The sequence below is a fragment of the Mustela nigripes genome, chromosome 1 (genome assembly GCF_022355385.1).
Source record: "Mustela nigripes isolate SB6536 chromosome 1, MUSNIG.SB6536, whole genome shotgun sequence".
NCBI lineage: Eukaryota > Metazoa > Chordata > Mammalia > Carnivora > Mustelidae > Mustela > Mustela nigripes.
In genome coordinates, this window is record NC_081557.1 from 9,187,990 (window position 1) to 9,207,121 (window position 19,132).

The 19,132-nt window shown below is 41.0% G+C and overlaps 1 pseudogene; it reads right to left on the reverse strand.

Moving 5' to 3' along the window:
• Positions 1–6,275: 6,275 nt before the first annotated feature.
• LOC132008456 (ATPase WRNIP1-like) lies at positions 6,276–18,136 on the reverse strand (annotated as a pseudogene).
• Positions 18,137–19,132: the final 996 nt, after the last annotated feature.

Below are 19,132 nucleotides of genomic sequence, written 5' to 3' on the forward strand. Positions count from 1 at the left end.
GTCCATGTTGCTACAAAAGTTGGGTATTCATCCTTTATGATGGAGGCATAATACTCCATAGTGTATATGGAACACATCTTCGTTACCCATTCATCCATTGAAGGACATCTTGGTTCTTTCCACAGTTTGGCGATGGTGGTCATTGCTGCTATAAACATTGGGGTACAGATGGCCCTTCTTTTCACTACATCTGTATCTTTGGGGTAAATACCCAGTAGTGCAATTTCAGGGTCATAGGGAAGTTCTATTTTTAATTTCTTGAGGAATCTCCACACTGTTCTCCAAAGAGGCTGCACCAACTTGCATTCCCACCAACAGTGTAAGAGGGTTCCCCTTTCTCCACATCCCCTCCAACACATGTTGTTTCCTGCCTTGCTAATTTTGGCCATTCTAACTGGTATAAGGTGATATCTCAATGTGGTTTTAATTTGAATCTCCCTGAGGACTAGTGATGATGAATATTTTTTCATGTGTCTGATAGCCATTTGTATGTCTTCATTGGAGAAGTGTCTGTTCATCTCTTCTGCCCCCTTTTTTTTAGATGATTGTCTGTTTTGTGTGTGTTGAGTTTGAGGAGTTCTTTATAGATCCTGGATATCAACCTTTTGTCTGTACCGTCATTTGCAAATATCTTCTCCCATTCCGTGGGTTCCCTCTTTGTTTTCTTGACTGTTTCCTTTGCTGTGCAGAAGCTTTTGATCTTGATGAAGTCCCAAAAGTTCATCTTTGCTTTCGTTTCCTTTGCCTTTGAAGACATATCTTGAAAGAAGTTGCTGTGGCTGATATCAAAGAGATTACTGCCTATATTCTCCTCTAGGATTCTGATGGATTCCTGTCTCATGTTGAAGTCTTTTATCCATTTTGAGTTTATTTTTGTGTACGGTGTAAGAGAATGGTCGAGTTTCATTTTTCTACATATAGTTGTCCAGTTCTCCCAGCACCATTTATTGAAGAGACTGTCTTTTTCCCACTGTATATTTTTTCCCGTGTTGTCGAAGATTATTTGCCCATAGAATTGAGGGTCCATATCTGGGCTCTCTCCTCTGTTCCACTGGTCTATGTGTCTGTTTTTATGCCAGTACCATGCTGTCTTGGTGATCACAGCTTTGTAGTAAAGCTTTAAATCAGGTAGCGTGATGCCCCCTGTTTTATTTTTGTTTTTCAACATTTCCTTGGCAATTCGGGGTCTCTTCTGATTCCATACAAATTTTAGGATTATTTGCTCCAGCTTTTTGAAAAATACCAGTGGAATTTTGATCGGAATGGCATTAAAAGTATAGATTGCTCTAGGCAGTATAGACATTTTAACGTTTATTCTTCCGATCCAAGAGCATGGAATGGTCTTCCATCTTTTTGTGTCTTCTTCAATTTCTTTCATGAGTGTTCTGTAGTTCCTCAAGTACAGATCCTTTACCTCTTTGGTTAGGTTTATTCCCAGGCATCTTATAGTTCTTGGTGCTATAGTAAATGGAATTGATTCTCTAATTTCCCTTTCTGTATTTTCATTGTTAGTGTATAAGAAAGCCACTGATTTCTGTACATTGACTTTGTATCCTGCCATGTTGCTGAATTGCTGAATGAGTTCTAGTAGTTTGGGGGTGGAGTCTTTTGGGTTTTCCATAAAAAGAATCATGTCATCTGCAAAGAGAGAGAGTTTGACTTCTTCATTGCCAATTTGGATACCTTTTATTTCTCTTTGTTGTCTGATTGCTGTTGCTAGGACTTCTAATACTATGTTGAACAAGAGTGGTGAGAGTGGGCTGCCTAGTGCAATCTATACGTTTAATGCCATTCTGATCAAAATTCCACCGATATTTTTCAAAGAGCTGGAGCAAATAATGCTAAAATTTGTATGGAATCAGAAGAGACCCCGAATCACTAAGGAAATATTGAAAAACAAAAATAAAACTGGGGGCATCACGTTACCTGGTTTCAAGCTTTACTACAAAGCTGTGATCACCAAGACAGCATGGTACTGGCATAAACAGGCAGAATTGTACATGTTCTACATGTAAACCCTGAAAATACTGATTGTGAAAGGTCACAAGGAAATGGACACAAGGTAACAAGATCAGCTAACAATTCTTGAACTTCTTCACACAGCAGGTGTGCTGGTCCATCCCTGAGGTACATTCTTCTCAGTATAAGTATTTTCAGGGTTTACATGTGGAACACGAATAATTCTGCCTCATTTTGACAATAAATGATGTTAATGTATATATAAAACTAAAAAGGGCCTTCAGTTCTTTAAGAGATGACGTATTGCGTGGAGCACTGGGTGTGGTGCATAAACTATGAATCTTGGAACATTGGAAAAACAAACTAAAATTTAAAAAACAGAGATGTATTATCAATAACATTTTATATCATGGATTTAAGAAGTATCAAAAGTTGAAATATATCTGTCCTTTTTAAAATTTATTTATTTATGTTCAGCCTAACAGTATTCATTATTTTTGTACCACACCCAGTGCTCCATGCAATCCGTGCCCTCTATAATACCCACCACCTGGTTCCCCCAACCTCCCACCCCCCGCCACTTCAAACCCCTCAGATTGTTTTTCAGAGTCCATAGTCTCTCATGGTTCACCTCCCCTTCCAATTTCCCCCAACTCCCTTCTCCTCTCTAACTCCCCATGTCCTCCATGCTATTTGTGGAAATATATCTGTCTTTATTCAAAGCTGCAAGCATCTTTGATGGCATCCAAATCCCCACTCTGCCTTATCTTACACACTTTATAATACACATTTTATCTCTTCCCTTGTCCTTGTGCACTGTTGAGCCTCTGAAATTGTTTCCCTGGGACCCCTCAGGGTAATGTGTGAGCTGACCAAGCCATCTACTACCCCCACCCATCATCTGCCAGCAATTCTCATACCCCTAACACATGCTCAGACTCTTGCTATAAGCTGTGACCTCTAAAAGAATCCCATAACATGGAAAAGGCCAGGGTATCAGAGATTATTTCCTTCGCCTTGTTTGCCAACTCTTGCCATAACACAATGGTACTAAATCTCTTTCCTATTTCATACATAGGGAATAGAATGAAGAAAAAATTTAGGAATGCTTGGTTTGCTCCAGAATTTTCCATAGCAGTTTCTCATGTGCACTGATCTACTTGTGCATTTCATAATGCTGGGAATCCAGTCCAGGTGGCATTTCAGACACAACGTGGTGTTTGAGGACCCTTCATTCAACTGCACATTGTCTTCATATTCCATCACCCATCACTGGAATCCTCCCATGACCCAGCTGTAATCATGTACTCTCCTGGTGTGACCCTTCCTTCCTGGAAAGACAGAATTTTGTTTATCCCATTTTGTGTCAGCAAAACAATTGTTAGCTTTGCATTTGAAACTAATTAGGAATTTAAAGGAACTATGCAATGGTATACACCCTAGAAGAACACATGTTCCAGTTTACCCAGATCCACCTATTATGGGTGAGTTACTCTATTTGCTCCCAAACACAGCCTCTTTGTGGGAATTCTGTAAAAAAAAAAAAAAAAAAAAGAATAAGAAACTGTCTCAACTTATGAGATGAATTTTCCCACAGATTTACAATATCTTAAACATCAAATTACAACCACATATCATACCCCAATCCCAGAGCTCTGGCAAGGTCATTCTCAAACCAAGGCACATTATACACTAAATAAATCACAAGTAACAAGTCTACTGTGGCCTAAAGCCCTCTCTTTGATACAATAAGCATACAGGCTACATTAAAAGGAGCTGGGAAGCTCTGCACCTATGAAATTGTCATAGGCCCAGGAGATTTCCATGAAGGACTCCAGCAATTTTCTTCTGCCATGAGAAGAAAACACTTGAATGTCAAGGACTCTTTTCACCCCAAGCTTCTTTTAAGTCAAGGCTGCCAGACCAATGTGGAACTTTGTCACAATTCATGTGCTCTATCTGAGTAGCAGATGTTACATAGAGCAATTCCAGAGGGGCTGCCTTGTAGATCTCAAGGTCAAGTAACAAGGTCAGCTAACAATTCTTGAACTTCTTCACACAAGCAGGTGTGCTGGTCCATCCCTTGTAATGCCAACTGAATATTACCCCCACCTTAAAAGACCACCAGAGACATGAGTCAAAGCCAAGCAGCAAGGGTCGTTTATTGCAGGTTCGAACCTGGACCTCTGCGCCGCTCGTCGCCCATAACGCCGAGAAGTCCAGAGCTGGGTCGGTGCAGGATTTTTATAGACAGATACAAACAAGTTTCGGGTGGGGCTGAGCTGATTGATTGATAGTTTGAACAGGCATACTTGGCGTCAGTGGATTGGGTCAGGGGACCCGCGCGCGAAAGCAGACAAAGCAATCTTACAGAAGCAGAACTGGCCGGTTAGCGCACGCATGCGAAAAAAAGCACTATCAGGATATTGAAGGCCTGGTCACTATCAAGCCAAGGCCACTTTCCCTCTAATGAGGCACTAACATAAAGACAATTGGGAGTCTCCTGGTGAAATGTTACATTCCTGCTATCAAACGTAAGGTAACTTCTTTGTTGTAAATCTCAAGGACATTTGCAAACCAAGGGAGACTCCTACCCTGCAGGACTGTGATTTCTGCAAGTTAACTATTTATCATTTTATGGCAGTCAGGGGTGCCCGAGGAATGCTACACATATGGGGGGGAGCGGGTGAAGGGGGGGTGCAAGGCGCCAGCTTTTGCTTTGTCCTCAGCCAGCCTCCTGCTCCTTAGAGTTGAGGGTTTAAGCAATTTTTCATTTCTTAGCAGAGCATTAGAAGCATTATTATACAGAAGCCAGAAAGAGCTGGGTTAAACACAGATTTTTGCTATTCGTTATCCTGTTATGCTGTTTGCTGACTCCCTTATCTATGGTCAGCTGGCCACAGTTTCTTAGTTAGCATAAGCTGGTTATAAAAAGAATGTTAAAACTTATAGGCTGTACTATAGTTCTGACCTGGGGTCCTTCACCCTGAGGTACATTCTTCTCAGTATAAGTCAGCCCATATGACTGAGAATATGTAAATGAGAACCTTGAGGACAGCAAGTCACAATCTCATCACAGGTTCCTCCCAAAGAGGGGGAGTTTGAGTCCTCTGCAAACACTTAAGGAGATGGCACTCAGATGTCACTTAGAATGGCAAAAATAAGCAGATTTTCTCCATCTTTAGCTTAGGGGCAGGAAACTAGTTACCCAGTGGCATCAACAACAGGTTGAGTAAAGTTGTTTCTGAATTTTGGAAGCACTGCATGAAGAAGGAGGCCAAATAACCTCAGGACTTGTGAGGTATGCCAGGAAACTGGTGAACTAAAACTCTCTAGGATTCTTAAGACTATTTACTTAGCTGACCTTTGTATTTTTCTTATCACAAAGACTGTTCTTCTTGAATAGTCTTTTTTTTGTTTTGTTTTCAGCATAACAGTATTCATTATTTTTGCACCACACCCAGTGCTCCATGCAATCCATGCCCTCTATGATACCCACCACCTGGTACCCCGACCTCCCACCCCCCGCCCCTTCAAAACCCTGAGATTGTTTTTCAGAGTCCGTAGTCTCTCATGGTTCACCTTCCCTTCCAATTTCCCCCAACTCCCTTCTCCTCTCTAACTCCCCATGTCCTCCATGCTATTTGTTATGAATAGTCTTTTGTAGTGAAATCGATAGTAAAAGTAATCTCTGCCCTGTGGGTATTGATCCTATCTAATTTCCATTAGCTCTAATATTTATGTACCCATAGCTTTAGCATATTCCTCAAATCTCTCCTTGTAGATTTGTCACTCTGGGAATAAGACATAAGACATAAGGGGACTTTTCCTTCTTTTATTTTTACTTTGAAATAGTTTTATTAGCTCATAAGACCTTTGTATATTAAAAAAAAAAAACCCAAACACTATGCAGTATTAAATCACAATTACATTTTTTTTAATCAACTCATACTACCCTGAATATACATCTTTTAAAGAAAAACAAAATCCTACAGAACTGAATTTGGAAATGACATCATGACTAAAACTATGACAAAATAAGATAATTCTTTATAACATTAATTCATTGCACAAAGCTGCCAGATATTTTCATACGCATAACCATAACCATTGCACAGAGTGCAAATGGACACAATTTCAATGTTACACATTTAGCTGAAGTCCATGTGCCTCCACCGAAGCAACTCTGACACTTCTGGCAAAAAATTTTGGTGTCGTTTAACTTTCACCAGGCAACCGACTCACAATCCAGTTACTCTTGTTCTCCTTAAAAAACAGACACATCCTTCCGTTGTCAAAGCGTACAAGAGTCACTGTCACCTTTGCTTAAGGAAATCAACTCCTCTCTATTCCTCAGGCAGATATTCTTGATCCACAGGCTCACACTACATGGGGTTGTTCTTGTGCTGTAGCCCAAATCCTTCATCAGCTTAGTGGGTACTGTCCTCAGGTGCAGCAGAACAGGGGGCAGAGACCCCTGGTGATTTTGCACACATGCTTTGATGTTGCAGGCACTTTACACCTGAATGGACTTAAGGGCTCTGGTAAAATAGACTACACACTGGGCCAGAAGCACCTCACATTCAGACATGCCTATAAAATGACAGTCTTGGTGGGCAACAACTGCTTGTGTAGATGCAGAAGGGTGTGCCAGACCTATGTCCTCACTGGCAAACCCCACAGCCTCCTTGCCACATACAACCGGCCCTCTCCTCCTTCAAGCATGTAGAGGGAGGCACTCTGGTTTGAGCCCTGCAACCACTTATGAGGTGCAGAGATGCAGTTGTAATGCTCTTTCTTCTCCTGTTGGGTCATATAAAATATGAGATTGTTGGAGGCCTTCCTTTATGTCATTTTCAGTGATCAGAACTCTACTGAGAGAATAGTGTTTTTTTGGTTTGTTTTTTGTTTTATTTTTAATTTATTTTTTACTTATTTTCAGCATAACAGTATTCATTATTTTTGCACCACACCCAGTGCTCCGTGCAATCCGTGCCCTCTATAATACCCACCACCTGGTACCCCAACCTCCCACACCCCTGCCACTTCAAACTCCTCAGATTGTTTTTCAGAGTCCGTAGTCTCTCATGGTTCACCTCCCCCTCCAATTTCCCCCAACTCCCTTCTCCTCTCCATCTCCATATGTCCTCTGTGTTATTTGTTATGCTCCACAAATAAGTGAAACCATATGATAATTGACTCTCTCTGCTTGACTTATTTCACTCAGCATCATCTCTTCCAGTCCCGTCCATGTTGCTACAAAGGTTGGGTATTCATCCTTTATGATGGAGGCATAATACTCCATAGTGTATATGGGCCACATCTTCCTTATCCATTCATCTGTTGAAGGGCATCTTGGTTCTTTCCAAAGTTTGACGACTGTGGCCATTGCTGCTATAAACATTGGGGTACAGATGGCCCCTCTTTTCACTACATCTGTGTCTTTGGGGTAAATACCCAGTAGTGCAATAGTAGGGTCATAGGGAAGCTCTATTTTTAATTTCTTGAGAAATCCCCACACTGTTTTCCAAAGTGGCTGCACCAACTTGCATTCCCACCAACAGTGGAAGAGGGTTCCCCTTTCTCCACATCCTCTCCAACACACGTTGTTTCCTGTCTTGCTAATTTTGGCCATTCTAACTGGTGTAAGGTGGTATCTCAATGTGGTTTTAATTTGAATCTCCCTGAGGGCTAGCGATGATGAACATTTTTTCATGTGTCTGATAGCCATTTGCATGTCTTCATTGGAGAAGTGTCTGTTCATGTCTTCTGCCCATTTTCTGACATGATTATCTGTTTTGTGTGTGTTGAGTTTGAGGAGTTCATTATAGATCTTGGATATCAGCCCTTTGTCTGTATTGTCATTTGCTCAGCTTTTGATGTCATCCCTGGCAGTGGTTGCACAACTGGTGTCTCCAGGACCCACAGAAGCCCAGCAAGGACAAAGTTTTACCAATTATGGGAGCATGGAAAATGACCCCCTAACCAGGGGATATTCAGGAAGGCTTCTTGGGGGGTATGACATGAAGATAAAGAAAATACTCATGCTAGAGTAACAGTCAACCTTCAACAACTTTACACAGGGTCAAAATAGAGGAAGACTTGGTCTCACTGCATGCTAGGAACTGGATAGCATGAACAACATGGACTTCTCGGGCAGGGGGTAAAACTGTGACCAGGTGAAACCCAGGAGGGCTGAAGAGCTTTTCAGGGGCTCTGGACCACTTCCTTCCACTCCAATGCCTGGGTTCTTTCAACCCATGAACAGTAATCCTCTCTGGAAGTGACCTCAGATTGTCTCTGGAGATTTTTTAACTTCATTCCTCTTTTGTCTCATTCCCTGGGTAGGAGATGCAAGGATCAGAGTCCCAGTGTTTATTGAATGTCTAGGAACAATGAATAGTTAGAGAGAGAGATGGACCATCCCCAGTTAGAGAATGCAACTCCCCAGTTTCTACCAGCAGAACTGGTTCTGCCAATTGATCCTACTAACTTATCACGATTGAGCACATAATCTATGCTGACTTGGGTCAAGAAAAAAAGTGATGGAAATATTAAGCATCCTCCTGTCAAGATGTGCATAGTGATATGATTTAAATAGACCAATGCAGAGAAACTTGTGAATATTAGATATATTATAATAGCATAAATGAGATTTAAACAAATACTAACCAATACCAAGTCATCTCTTTGGAAGGGAGGGATTACAGGGCCTTTTATTTTTTTCTTTAAAGATTTTTATTCATTTATTTGATAGACAGAGAGAGATCACAAGTAGGCAGAGAGAGAGGGGGAAGCAGGCTCCCCGCTGAGCAGAGAGCCCGATGTGGGGCTCGATCCCAGGACCCTGAGATCATGACCTGAGCTGAAGGCAGAGGCTTAAACCACTGAACCACCCAGGTGCCCCTACAGGGCCTTTAATAAAACCTTTTCTCTCTAGACTGGGCAAACACACATGGAATGGGAGAGAATTTCAGTGAATGCTTTGCTGAGTTTGAAATGTGGTGATGATTTAGGTGGTTTCTTTGGTCCATTCAACTTCTCCAAGCACAGCCTTGGAGCATCTCCCATGATCCCTGAGGGTTTAGAGTAAACACTCTGAAAGCAATCATAACTCTCCTCATTTAACTTCCAGTGCTTCATTTCCTGAATTCTCTGATACCAAAATTGTGTTTGCCTGTTCCTCTGCCTGTCACATTCTCTAGGAAACAACAGGATTCAGCAAAGAGAGGGAGTTGGAGAGAGAGAGTGACTGTACTAATATTTGCAGGAAGGTCAATCCTGGTTTTCTAAACAAGGTGTCAGGTGATCCATTGAGACCTGAAGGGTCAACGTGAATTGTCCAGGTGATCAAGGTGGATGCGGTTATCCAGAACAAGGATATGGAGTTTAGCTCATTGCTACTGTGAGGGAGACATCTTGTGGTCTTCTCTAGGAATCACACCCATTCCATAAAAGGTGAGCATCCATATCTGCCTTACCCATCTGTGCCTATAACCCTAAACCTCAGGAAAATGGTTGCTTGTCTGTCTTCCTGTGAGTATGCTTATTTATGTGCCAGCTGATGAATAGGATTCATAAGCGTGAGTTTCATCCCTTTTACACTCCCACATCTAACCCATGTTGGCTTCTTTTTAATTTAAATTCAATTAGCTTACATACAGTATATCTTTAGTTTCAGATGTAGTGTTCAATGATTCATTAGTTGTGTATAACACCCAGTGCTCATCACATCACATGCCCATGTTGACTTTTAAATAAAATTCCATAACTCCTTCCTTTATCATAATCCATGAAGAATCTCCATCCCCAGTGGGATGCAAATTCTTCTTAGAGTGATATTACTTACAGCCTCAGGTGCAGTGGGATTGCAAGGTCCCCACACAGAGAGGGCTTGCTGCCCCATTGAAGGGAATCATTTACACGCTGCCAGCCTCAGTGTTTCTGGTTGCTTCTCCCACCCCCACATTTCACAGTCATCTCCGGTACTAAAGAGAGTAAAGACAGGATGCAATGAAGATCAGATTATGTTGGAGATCCCATTTCTTTGCTGATGGTTTTTTGTTGTTGTTGTTTGTTTGTTTGTTTGTTTTTTTGGTACTGTCATCTGGAATGGTATTTTCTTCAATTCCATTTTGACTTCCTTATCATCTTTCATCTGGACTTCCCTGCTAACCTGTTTCTCTCATTGGTTTTCCCTTGCCTGGGTCCTCCCACTGACTGATTCTTACATCAGGGTAATTTGTGGAATTTGTGGAATTTGTGGAATTTGCCTTTTGGAGAGCCCAAGGGCAGGCTTACCTGAAATGTGCACTTTGGCATATTGACTATTTCCAATAAAAGTTACTTGAGAATCAGTGCATAAAGACACTCAGACCATCCTCTGTTGCCTCGAAAGCAGGAAATAACTCTTCCCATGTAAGGTAACATCTCTGTACCGGGAGGTAGACATTCTTATCACCAAAGATAGAAAATGTGGACCTGGAAAACTGTAGAAAGAATCCTTGTTACTTTTTGTTGTTGTTGTTATTTCTTTTCAGAGTAACAGAATTCATTGTTTATGCACCACACCCAATGCTCCACGCAATACGCACGTGCCCTCTATAGTACCCACCACCCAACCAGCCACCCCCCACCCCTTCAAAACCCTCAGATTGTTTTTCAGAGACCATAGTCTCTCATGGTTGTTTTTCTTTTTCAACATTTCCTTAGCAATTCGGGGTCTCTTCTGTTTCCATACAAATTTTAGGATTATTTGCTCCAACTCTTTGAAAAATACAGGTGGAATTTTGATCAGAATGGCATTAAAAATATAGATTGCTCTAGGCAGTATAGACATTTTAACAATGTTTATTCTTCTGATCCAAGAGCGTGGAATAGTCTTCCATCTTTCTGTGTCTTCTTCAATTTCTTTCATGAGTGTTCTGTAGTTCTTCGAGTACAGATCCTTTACCTCTTTGGTTAGATTTATTCCCAGGTATCTTATGGTTCTTGGTGCTATAGTAAATGGAATTGATTCTCTAATTTCCCTTTCTGTATTTTCATTGTTAGTGTATAAGAAAGCCACTGATTTCTGTACGCTGACTTTGTATTCTGCCATATTACTGCATTGCTGTATGAGTTCTAGTAGTTTGGGGGTGCAGTCTTTTGGGTTTTCCATATAAAGAATCACGTCATCTGCCAAGACAGAGAGTTTGACTTCCTCATTGCCAATTTGAATACCTTTTATTTCTCTTTGTTGTCTGATTGCTATTGCTAGGATTTCTAATACTATGTTGAAAAAGAGTGGTGAGAGTGGGCATCCTTGTCGTGTTCCTGATCTCAGTGGGAAGGCTGTGAGCTTTTTCTCATTGAAGATGATATTTGCTGTGGGTTTTTCATAGATAGATTTTATGAAGTTGAGGAATGTTCCCTCTATCCCTATACTTTGAAGCGTTTTAATCAGGAACGGATGCTGGATTTTTGTCAAATGCTTTTTCTGCATCAATTGAGAGTACCATATGTTCTTGTTCTTTCTTTTATTAATGTACTGTATCACATTGATTGATTTGTGAATGTTGAACCAACCTTGCAGCCCTGGAATAAATCCCACTTGGTCGTGGTGAATAATCCTTTTAATGGATCCTATTGGAGAGTATTTTGGTGAGAATTTTCGCATCTGTGTTCATCAGGATATTGGTCTGTAATTCTCTTTTTTGATGGGATCCTTGTCTAGTTTTGAGATCAAGGTGATGCTGACCTCATAAAATGAGTTTGGAAGTTTTCCTTCTATTTCTATTCTTTGGAACAGTTTCAGGAGAATAGGAATTAATTCTTCTTTAAATGTTTAGTAGAATTCCCCTGGGAAGCTGTCTGGCCCTGGGCTTTTGTTTGTTTGGAGACTTTTTTTAAATTAATTTATTTATTTTCAGAAAAACAGTATTTATTATTTTTTTTCACCACACCCAGTGCTCCATGCAATCCGTGCCCTCTATAATACCCACCACCTGGAACCCCAACCTCCCACCCCCCCACCACTTCAAACCCCTCAGATTGTTTTTCAGAGTCCATAGTCTCTCATGATTGTCCTCCCCTACCATATGATAATTGACTCTCTCTGCTTGACTTATTTCACTCAGCATCATCTCTTCCAGTCCTGTCAATGTTGCTACAAAAGTTGGGTATTCATCCTTTCTGATGGAGGCATCATACTCCATAGTGTATATGGACCACATCTTCCTTATCCATTCGTCCGTTGAAGGGCATCTTGGTTCTCTCCACAGTTTGGCGACCATGGCCATTACTGCTATAAACATTGGGGTACAGATGGCCCTTCTTTTCACTACATCTGTATCTTTGGGGTAAATACCCAGGAGTACAATTGCAGGGTCATAGGGAAGCTCTATTTTTAATTTCTTGAGGAAATTCCACACTGTTCTCCAAAGAGGCTGCACTAACTTGCATTCCCACCAACAGTGGAAGAGGGTTCCCCTTTCTCCACATCCTCTCCAACACATGTTGTTTCCTGTCTTGTTAATTTTGGCATTCTAACTGGTGTAAGGTGATATCTCAATGTGGTTTTAATTTGAATCTCCCTGAGGGCTAGTGATGATGAACATTTTTTCATGTGTCTGATAGCCATTTGTATGTCTTCATTGGAGAAGTGTCTGTTCATATCTTCTGCCCATTTTTTGATATGTTTGCCTGTTTCATGTGTGTTGAGTTTGAGGAGTTCATTATAGATCCTGGATATCAACCTTTTGTCTGTACTGTCATTTGCAAATATCTTCTCCCATTCCATGGGTTGCCTCTTTGTTTTCTTGACTGTTTCCTTTGCTGTACAGAAGCTTTTGATTTTGATGAAGTCCCAAAAGTTTATTTTCGCTTTTGTTTCCTTTGCCTTTGGAGACATATCTTGAAAGAAGTTGCTGTGGCTGATATCAAAGAGGATACTGCCTATGTTCTCCTCTGGGATTCTGATAGATTCCTGTCTCACGTTGAGGTCTTTTATCCATTTTGAGTTTATCTTTGTGTACAGTGTAAGAGAATGGTCGAGTTTCATTCTTCTACTTATAGCTGTCCAATTTTCCTAGCACCATTTATTGAAGAGACTGTCTTTTTTCCACTGTATATTTTTTCCCGTTTTGTCGAAGATTAATTGACCATAGAGTTGAGGGTCCATATCTGGGCTCTCTACTCTGTTCCACTGGTCTATGTGTCTGTTTTTCTGCCAGTGCCATGCTGTCTTGGTGATCACAGCTTTGTAATAAAGCTTGAAATCAGGTAATGTGATGCCCCCCGTTTTATTTTTGTTTTTCAACATTTCCTTAGCGATTCGGAGTCTCTTCTGATTCCATACAAATTTTTGGATTATTTGCTCCAACTCTTTGAAGAATACCGGTAGAATTTTGATCGGAATGGCATTAAAAGTATAGATTGCTCTAGGCAGTATAGACATTTTAACAATGTTTATTCTTCCGATCTAAGAGCATGGAATGGTCTTCCATCTTTTTGTGTCTTCTTCAATTTCTTTCATGAGTGTTCTGTAGTTCCTCAAGTACAGATCCTTTACCTCTTTTGTTAGGTTTATTCCCAGGTATCTTATGATTCTTGGTGCTATAGTAAATGGAATTGATTCTCTAATTTCCCTTTCTGTATTTTCATTGTTAGTGTATAAGAAAGCCACTGATTTCTGCACATTGACTTTGTATCCTGCCATGTTGCTGAATTGCTGTATGAGTTCTAGTAGTTTGGGGGTGGAGTCTTGGGTTTTCCATATAAAGAAAAATAGAATTTCCCTATGACCCTGCAATTGCACTCCTGGGTATTTACTCCAAAGATACAGATGTAGTGAAAAGAAGGGCCATCTGTACCCCAATGTTTATAGCAGCAATGGCCATGGTCGCCAAACTATGGAAAGAACCAAGATGCCCTTCAACGGACGAATGGATAAGGAAGATGTGGTCCATATACACTATGGAGTATGATGCCTCCATCAGAAAGGATGAATACCCAACTTTTGTAGCAACATTGACAGGACTGGAAGAGATGATGCTGAGTGAAATAAGTCAAGCAGAGAGAGTCAATTATCATATGGTTTCACTTATTTGTGGAGCATAACAAATATCACGGAGGACAAGGTGTGTTAGGGAGGAGAAGGGAGTTGGGAGAAATTGGAAGGGGAGGAGAATCATGAGAGACTATGGACTCTGAAAAACAATCTGAGGGGTTTGACGTGGCGGGGGGGTGGGAGGTTGGGGTTCCAGGTGGTGGGTATTATAGAGGGCACGGATTGCATGGAGCACTGGGTGTGGTGAAAAAATAATGAATACTGTTTTTCTGAAAATAAATAAATTAATTAAAAAAATAAACCACCATTTTGCACCAAAGATCTCTCAAGAATTCTTTCTTGGTCATCGGCTCCAGTCCTCAGCCCACCGAACCTCACCTAGGTTCTAGAACTTCATCAACAGGAATGTGGGGACAGGTAGACGTAAGGACAGCTATGGTTCAGTATAAAACCCACTGGCTTTGCCTTCTTCCCACAGAACACGCACCTTTCCTTCAACCTACCTGGCCTTCTAGGTCCTCCTGGTGGGGAAACTGGACCACATTGCCACTTGCAGGGCCAGGACTATGGGCACCCACAGAATTTCAGGGGGGTACTCCCAATCTCAGTAATTAGGAAAATCAATTTTAACGAACTATTTCAAGAATCAAAATGGAGGCCACATATTAAAATTTATAATCAAGACCACATTCACCCATGGCTTGTATGAGTCACGTCTCTCCCTGGCTCTAGTCCTGCCCCACACTCTTGGACAGGGGCAGAAGCTGAGCGAGGCCTAGCCATAGTGAGCTGTGCTCGCAGCACAGATGAAGACTGCAGTGTCTCAGGGACCTGCACGTGGCCCAAACACCAGAACCTAAGTCTCAAGAGCTTCCCACATGGTCCAGATAGAAATGGGGTCAGGAGGGTGGAAGAGCACATTGTCAGAGAGAGGACCATGTTGAGCTACACATGGGGATGAACCAAGTGCTTTTCATACTCCCCAGTCCTCTATCCATGTGCTCTCCAATGAAGAATTGTGTGTGTGTGTGTGTGTGTGTGTATGTGTGTGTGTGTACACGTGCAGGCACAACCACCTGTGATAGAAGCAGATCTCTAAAGTGTCCATTTTGATCAGAGAACATAAGACGAACTTTCCATTTGTAGACACTTTATTGAAATGAAAATGTACTCAAGGTTTCAACAATTGTCTTGAAGTTAATAGATCAAAAAACAAAAAGGAGAAAAAAGTTGTGGTTCATTATACTCTCTGTAGTCCTCCGTGTCCCAAGTCAGACACAGGTTAAGAGTTATCACACCACTTACTTTGATATATTATGTCCTGGAAAACAAAACAGGTCAACACTCAGATTTTCAGCTTTCTGTTAGAAAGTAAGTCTTGAAAAACAAACATTTTTTCTTCTTGGCTTCCTGGGTTTGTCCACACACATCTGGCATACAAGGAAGTCAGTGTTTGAATTAAGATCAGAATGATTTCAAACCCCTCAGATTGTGGCGGGGGGTGGGAGATTGGGGTACCATGTGGTGGGTATTATAGACAGCACGGATTGCATGGAGCACTGGATGTGGTGAAAAAATAATGAATACTGTTTTTCTGAAAATAAATAAATTAATTTTAAAAATTATTTACATATATCACAATAAATTAATATATATTAAAAAAAAACAAAAACAAAACAAAACAAAAAAAAGATCAGAATGATTTCGTCTTTCATTCTAAGGATCAGGAGACTTTATCAATGCCAGAGAGGTGCTGGTGTGCTGGCCCAGATCTCTTCCTGTCAGGGATCCTGGTAAAACTTTTTTCTCCAAAATATCGTATCCCATAAATATGCTGTGTGTATTATCAGTTTTCAACAAAGAACTGTTCAGTCTAAGCTCAAATATATAGAAATGTGAAGTTCTTGAGCTCCGGTGTGGCCTTACATGTTAGAAATACTGAAAACAGTCCGAAACAAAAACCATTACCTTTGAGACCCAGAGAAGAATGGAGATGTGCACTCCAAGTGATCAGTCTAATTGAGGTTTTTAAAGAAAAAATTCCATTACCCTTGGTTGCTGGGTTTTTCAGGCTTTAAACTGTTTACTGGCGGTAAATGCACGTAACATAAAATTGACCATTTTCATCATCTTAAGTATATAGCCCAGCAGTATTAAGTATACTGATGTTGTGGTGCAACCAATGTCCAGAACATTTTCATCTTGCTATGGTGGGACTCTGTTCCCACTGAACAATCCCCATTTCCCATACCACCAAAACCCTAGAAAGCACTATTTTACCTCCTGTCTCTAGGAGACTGGCTACGTTAGAAAATTGGTGTAAATGACCTAATGCAACAGTTGTCTTCTTTTACCAGCTTATTTCCTTTATCATAATATGCTCAAGGTCCATCTATGTTGTGCCCTGTGTCATCATCTTCTCAGTGAATGACACTTTAACCTTTAGCTTTGGCACCCAGGAAGGTTTTCAATGGCATGTTAGGATAGGGAATAAAATATCGATAACCAACACTACTGATTGTTGTTTTATACAATTCTACCCCCATGGATGATTCATACCCATGACCTCTACTTGTCTTTCATGGGGTCTTAAAGTAATGGTCAAGGAGTCCAATCACTTATACTAACACACTGGGATTTCTTGAAAGTGCGTTTTAAATTCTTTTAATAAGATGTACAGAATCTACTTCAAATGGGTTCTTCTGCATTCTATTTAAAAATTCTTATGAACATTTCCCTCTTTGTTTCTAAGAAGAAGGGAATCTTTTTTGCTGATCACTTCTACAAGTGAGGGACTTCTTGAGATTCAGATGTTTTCTCACCTTGATAAAAAATGGGTGTGCGCACACACCTGAATGTGTGTGTGTGTGTGTGTGTGTGTGTGTGTGTGTGTGTGTTGTTTCTCTGTTTGGCCTTTTTCACTAATCTTTCCCTAGAGATTCCACAAAGTGAAGAGGCAAGTTATCAGTGGAACCTTGGCTGGCTTTCTGGATGTCAAAGGATTCACATACACCCACAATTAAACTCACTGAAGTAATATAAGCCATGTGTGACAATTGTTGTGACATAATGAGTGACAAACTTAGAGCCTGCTTGTCCCTGTTCAGAGGCTTGAAAGCTTATCAAAGAAAGGGTAATTACCATCATCTCTGCAACACTGCTCAGAGTTTTTTCTGGCTGGATGAGAAAACACCACTTCAGTTGTCCTAATGCCTCATCAGTTCCAGGACCATTTGAGAAAGGTTTAAGGATGTTTTGGTATTCGCCTATGCTCACTTGAAGATCAATTGCTTTGTTAATCACCTCATCTAGAGATGAGCATCCAGAACCTGGAAGAAAACATGCAAAAGTGGTCGCAATTACATAGGTATGAAGGCCTTTTGGGAGTCCCTAGGATATGGTCATCTTTTTACATCTCAGTAGACACACACATTCAGAGGGATTATGGTGAATGGTCTTGGGTTCTCAATTCTAACAGAGTAAGCTCAGGATCTAGGATTTCCTTTAAGCATGAAATCACATATGCCCCCTCCTCACCCACACACTACCTCTGTAGTCCAGAGAAGCCAAACACTAGTAACCAAGAAACAGAAGACACTGGAGAAATGAGATGCTCTGCTTGTGTTTGGGGAACAGGAGGTCTTCCAGAGGGCTCTGACTTGATTGTCAGCCAAAATCCTGTCCTACCAGAGAGAGTCAATTATCATATGGTATCACTTATTTGTGGAGCACAACAAATAGCATGGAGGACATGGGGAGTTAGAGAGGAGAAGGGAGTTGGGGGAAATTGGGAGGGGAGGTGAACCATGAGAGACTATGGACTCTGAAAAACAATGGGGGGGGTTGGAGAGGGGGGGGGGGGGGTTGGGGTACCAGGTGGTGGGTATTATAGAGGGCACAGATTGCACGGAGCACTGGGTTTGGTAAAAAAATAATGAATACTATTATGCTGAAAATAAATAAATTTAATTTAAAAATAATATAAATAAATAAATAAATAAATAAATAAAAAGACAACTCAATTTTTTAAAAATGAAAAAAAAAAAATCCTGTCCTACCCGCACAGAACTCACCTGCAAAGCAGGAAAAGGGGAGGGTAATCAGCAGAAGGACTCTCAGCAACTTCATGGCTGAAGGCAGCTCTGGTTGTCTGGTCTTAGGGAGGAAGGAGCTCACTTAGGTGATGAGTGCCTAGGAGTCCTCCTTTTACTCTCCTGCTCACCACCTTAATCCCTCCCCTAAATGAGGGAATGAGTCACACGATGGAACTGGCTTTGGACCAGGAAATGACAGCAAGACTCAACTGCAACCGAGCCAGCCTGTGCTCTGTTTGCAGAAACCAAGGAGACAGAGCTTTTTGGACTCAAAACAATTTTGGAACTGCAAGAATCATACATGATTTTAGATAAAATCAATGCAAAAGTGCTTGTTAACTCATCAGATTACAGCAAAGTTAGCCTGTGTTGTCATCATGTCATTTTATTATTATTGCGGTTTATATCCTCCTGGCAGCCCTCCTCCTTCTTCAAGTTCCACACAGCTTTTATCCCGTGGGTCTGCTCCTTCTGGCTTAGCACACATCTGGGCTCAGTGCAATACCACATATGTCCTTTGGAAGGCAGACATTCCTTGCCCATAGACACTATAGTGACGTGCTTGTGTTTGACAACGTCTCTCTTTTTCAAAAAATTTTTATTTATTTCTAAAATTTTTTTTCAGTGTTCCAGAATTCATTGTTTATGCACCACACCCAGTGCTCCATGCAATACATGCCCTCCATAATACCTACCACCAGGCTCACCCAACCTCCCACCCCCTTCCCCTCCAAAACCCTCAATTGTTTTTCAGAGTCCACAGTCTCTCATGCTTCAATTTCCCCCAACTCCATTTTATTCTCTCTGAAGGGTCTTTTACAAAGAATGTCTCATTTATTTAATTCAATTTCATAAATTCATTCTATTACAAATCTATGAATTTTTTTTTTTTCCTGTTTAGGACTTTTCCCCCACTGATTTCAAGGATGATGCAAACTGTAGAGCAAGTGGTTGCTCAGCAGAGGCAGTGCTGAGGGTGGAACAGTGACCAGGTCTGGGCTCAAGCAGACATGGGTTCAAATCTTGGAGG